This window comes from Perca flavescens, chromosome 24 (assembly GCF_004354835.1).
Source record: "Perca flavescens isolate YP-PL-M2 chromosome 24, PFLA_1.0, whole genome shotgun sequence".
NCBI classification, from domain to species: Eukaryota; Metazoa; Chordata; class Actinopteri; order Perciformes; family Percidae; genus Perca; species Perca flavescens.
This window is the reverse complement of record NC_041354.1, coordinates 1,847,553-1,852,552: the sequence shown is the minus strand read 5'-3', so window position 1 is coordinate 1,852,552 and position 5,000 is coordinate 1,847,553. Positions and strand designations below refer to the sequence as shown.

The 5,000-nt window shown below is 39.2% G+C and overlaps 1 protein-coding gene across 3 annotated transcripts in view; it reads left to right on the top strand.

Moving 5' to 3' along the window:
- agap1 (ArfGAP with GTPase domain, ankyrin repeat and PH domain 1) overlaps window positions 1–5,000 on the top strand; it is a 269,207-nt gene that overhangs the window by 127,370 nt on the left and 136,837 nt on the right. The window lies entirely within an intron of this gene.

Here is a 5,000-nt window from a genome sequence, read left to right as displayed (position 1 = left end):
GTTGGTGATAGACAGATGGCCAAATCAACCAATCAGATCAACGAAGCGTATAGGAAAATACAACCACGAGCCAGGCTACCCCTGCTGCTGCAGGCAAAGCATAGCTCGTTAGCTCAGCAAGCTAGCAACATGTCGGTAAAGGAGATTTGCTGTTTGTGTAACGAGAATTTAGGAATAAAAGAATAAAAGACACCATTTCAGGTTCCTGGTTCATATTTCAAAAGAAGGATCCAAGAGGAAAAAAAGCATTAGCGAGCAGCTAACAGAATTAGGGCTACCGCTGTCTGAAAATCCTGGTTAGCTGATTGGATAAACCATCTGTCTATCACCACCTAAACCCGCCTCAAAACCAACGCTGATTGGCCCGGTAGTTTGGCGAACAGCTCCAAATGTTCTCTCTCTCAAGATGCCAGACTGATCTGCGAGTGGAGAACTAGTAAACATTGCCTTACACTATGAATCTCGTACAATATACAGAATGGACAAAGTCGTACTGGAAGCCATGTTAGTCTTGACATACGGCCACCGTAGGAGTTAAAACACGCTGAGAATGGGGAGGCTAGAAAGAAATATTCAGTTGGTTGTCATATACAATTTAACTGCTAGATGGGAGAAATTCTTAGACAATAGTAGCTCTATGGATCAGATCTCTACTTTCATTGAATTTTGGGTGTTTTATTCAATTTTATAGTGTTATCCTGACTAAACTTGACATTTCTGTGATTATCCATTACCTTTTGTTTATCTGATCTTAACTTTTAGTCAAAATCATTCATAATTTCTGCTTTTTTTTTTCTAACACAAAAATGAGATAACTTCATATAAATGTGGTGGTCATACTCGGATTCTAGTCAGAATATGAGTGTGATGCTGCTCCATTGGGCTGTGATTATGGGGCGTGTTTCAACCCAACCAGGAAAGAAAATGACTCTGAACTCAATTGGAAAAACCTCCAACCATTGAGATATATATATATATATATATATATATATATATATATATAATGGACCAACAGACCCTGTGTCTCTGGACGGAGACCAGTGAAGGATATTAGAAGCACTTTTCCGGTGATCTCTTGCTTTACTGAGCAGCCTCCAACTGAGCTTGAAGACGTAAATGTGACGTGAGCAACGTGTCTGAAAGTGTGAAGTCTTCTGGTAGCTGTTAGAGAGAAATCTCAATCATTCCCAATCTTACAGAGACGGAGAGTGTAGGTATATGTAAGGAGATAACATAGACACAGGCTAATTACTGATCACTAACATGCTAGTTAACATTAGTAATTACTGATCACTAACATGCTAGTTAACATTAGTAATTACTGATCACTAACATGCTAGTTAACATTAGTAATTAAACCTAAACAGCTAATGGAAGTCCAAACTGCCTGTGAGCTTCTCCTGTACTATACGGTAATTCCTCTACTGTGCGACAGTAAGTCTCGTGGTTATGACCCAATCGTTAGCCTATTGTTATAAAAGCGTCTGCTACGGAGCCATAACGTGAGCTACAAGGTAATGGAGCCTTTTATACATTGTTGTGTTTCTTTAGAAATAAACAACGGACAAATAAGTCTTTAAACGCTTCAGATGTGAAGTTATTTGCTGTCAGTGTTTCCCATAGATAAAATGAAATACCATGTTAAACATAAATATATATATATATATGCTGATCTGATTACAGCTAAGACAACATCGGCAGTATTGACGGCAAAATAGGCTCCAGAATATCTCGTTCTCGTTTTTTTTTTTAAATTACATTCATATATCTGCATTTATGTCAAAACCTCGAGACTTTCAAACATCAACATGTAATTTATTAATATGCATTTTGTGTCTAAATGACATATGAACATCGTTTCCTATTCTATTTTGCCTGGAAACGCTTCCAACACGCTGGCGTCTCGTGTGAAAAACAGGCCTTGCTCCTATTTCTAGCTGTAAGCTCTAACCTGTTACCATGGGAGTCCGAAATATAAACCGAGAGAAGCTGAGAAGCATCGGTGTGAATGTGGTCCGGTCCTCTGGGAAGGTGACATTCCCCCAACTGGCCATTCGGCCGCTCTTAATCACACGTCAATTAAGAATGAAATGGACACGCTCGGCTATTTAGCTCAAACCGAACAGCAGTTAAGTTTTATCAGAGCAAAGGGAGGAAGCTGGGAGCTGCAAAAAAAACAAAAAAAAGAGCAATTCCCTGCAGGATTAATAAGAGAATGAGACATTATATATATTATAGGAGGGAGGGAGGAGAGAGGAGAGAGGCTGGGCTGACCTGGACGGAGCTAACCAAGGTCTGAACTTCACAAAGTTTGCATTTAAAGGGATACACCACCGTTTGGTGAAATAGGGCTTATCATGGTCTCCCCTAGCTGGAGATACAGTACAGGCCAAAAGTTTGGACACACCTTCTCATTCAATGCGTTTCCTTTTTATTTTCATGACTATTTACATTGTAGATTCTCACTGAAGGCATCAAAACTATGAATGAACACATATGGAATTATGTACTTAACAAAAAAGTGTGAAATAACTGAAAACATGTCTTATATTTTAGATTCTTCAAAGTAGCCACCCTTTGCTTTTTTATTAATAAGGGAAATAATTCCACTAATGAACCCTGACAAAGCACACCTGTGAAGGTAAAACCATTTCAGGTGACTACCTCATGAAGCTCATTGAGAGAACACCAAGGGTTTGCAGAGTTATCAAAAAAAGCAAAGGGTGGCTACTTTGAAGAATCTAAAATATAAGACATGTTTTCAGTTATTTCACACTTTTTTGTTAAGTACATAATTCCATATGTGTTCATTCATAGTTTTGATGCCTTCAGTGAGAATCTACAATGTAAATAGTCATGAAAATAAAAAGGAAACGCATTGAATGAGAAGGTGTGTCCAAACTTTTGGCCTGTACTGTACGTGGGCCAATGCATTTCTGTCTCAGTGCAAGTAATTAGGTTGATTTTTTATGTCTTTTGTTGAATCACTTTTTCTCACAACAAGCTAACCGGCAACATAGGATTCCATTCACTACGCTAAGCTAACTAGCGGTGGACTAAAACGATGCATGCACAAAAAAATGGTTAACGTTGGTCCACCTATCTACAAAAGGTGGAGTATCCCTTTAAGTTGTTGAGACGGCAGACAAAGAGTAGTTTGGATTCGGGGGGAATTTTAGGGTACTTCCCAAAGCCCTTAACCCTTGTGTTGTCTTCCACGTTGACCTGCAACTTTGGGGTTTTCTGGGTCGAAATTTCAACATTTTGTTGTTCTTTTTCTACACTTTCCTCGACGTTTTTGTCGATTTTATTCACATTTTTTTGTCACATTCTTTAATATTTACTGTCACTTTTTGACATTTTTTTTATTGTGTTTTTGTGTGTGTGTGTCTGTGTGCGTGCGTGCGTGCGTGTATGTGTTGGTGTGTGTATGTTTGTTTTTGTCTCTGTGTGTGTGTGTGTGTGTGTGTGTGTGTGTGTGTGTGTGTGTGTGTGTGTGTGTGTGTGTATATCTGTGTTCCCTACAAATATTCAACAATACATAACATGAAGAGAAAATCGTAGTCCTTGAAGTCAGTGATTCAGTGACTGTGTGTGTGTGTGTGTGTGTGTGTGTGTGTGTGTGTGTGTGTGTGTGTGTGTGTGTGTGTGTGTGTGTGTGTGTGTGTGTGTGTGTGTGTGTCTCTGTGTGTGTGTGTGTGTGTCTGCCTGTGTGTGTGTGTGTGTGTTGTCTCTATATGTGTGTGTGTGTGTGTATGTTTGTGTTTTTGTCTTTGTGTGTAAATATGTGTGTCTGTGTGTGTGTATGTTTGTGTTTTTGTCTCTCTGTGTATGTATGCGTGTGTGTGTGTGTGTGTCTCTGTGTGTCTCTCTCTCTGTGTGTGTGTATGCGTGTTTCTCTCTGTGTGTGTGTGTGTGTGTGTGTCTCTCTGTGTGTGTGTATGTGTGTGTGTGTCTCTGTGTGTGTGTGTGTGTGTGTGTGTGTGTGTGTGTGTGTGTGTGTGTCTCTGTGTTCCCTACAACTATTCAACAGTACATAACATGAAGAGAATAACGTAGTCGGTGAAGTCAGTCTGATTCCAGCTGTCCCTTCTCTAAGCTCTAATCATCCTCGTTCAGGGCTCTGAGTCACCTGCTCATTATGTCTCCGTGTAGTTAAAGGCACTTCAGGGGTCAAGGGTCAAAGCCTCATCTGATCCAGGATCAGTATGCAAAACACAAGAAGTCTCAGGCAGAAAAGTTCTTTTTCTTTCATTGCTCTGAAGTATCTTTTGCAAAAGCGCGAAGCCCTGCGGCTCATTTTTTACATTTTCCGAGCACATTAATAAGAGGAGAGGCAGTTAATGAAGCGCTGGTCGGCAGGCGTGGGGTTAACGGACCGTAATTAGAGAGAAATAGATGACACGCACTCCGCCGTTAATTAGCAGAGCTGCAGCGAGTCGGCCGGCCTCTGGCTTCCTCTTCAGTCTGTGTTCACAGGTTTCCCTCTCAGGTGTCCTGCTTCAGCTCAACACGCCTTTATTTACATATAGGAATATATAGTATAACCAAGGCACATCTTTATTTACATATAGGAATATATAGTATAACCAAGGCACATCTTTATTTACATATAGGAATATATAGTATAACCAAGGCACATCTTTATTTACATATAGGAATATATAGCATAACCAAGGCACATCTGTATTTACATATAGGAATATATAGTATAACCAAGGCACATCTGTATTTACATATAGGAATATATAGCATAACCAAGGCACATCTGTATTTACATATAGGAATATATGTATAATAACCAAGGCACATCTGTATTTACATATAGGAATATATAGTATAACCAAGGCACATCTTTATTTACATATAGGAATATATAGCATAACCAAGGCACATCTGTATTTACATATAGGAATATATAGTATAACCAAGGCACATCTTTATTTACATATAGGAATATATAGCATAACCAAGGCACATCTGTATTTACATATAGGAAT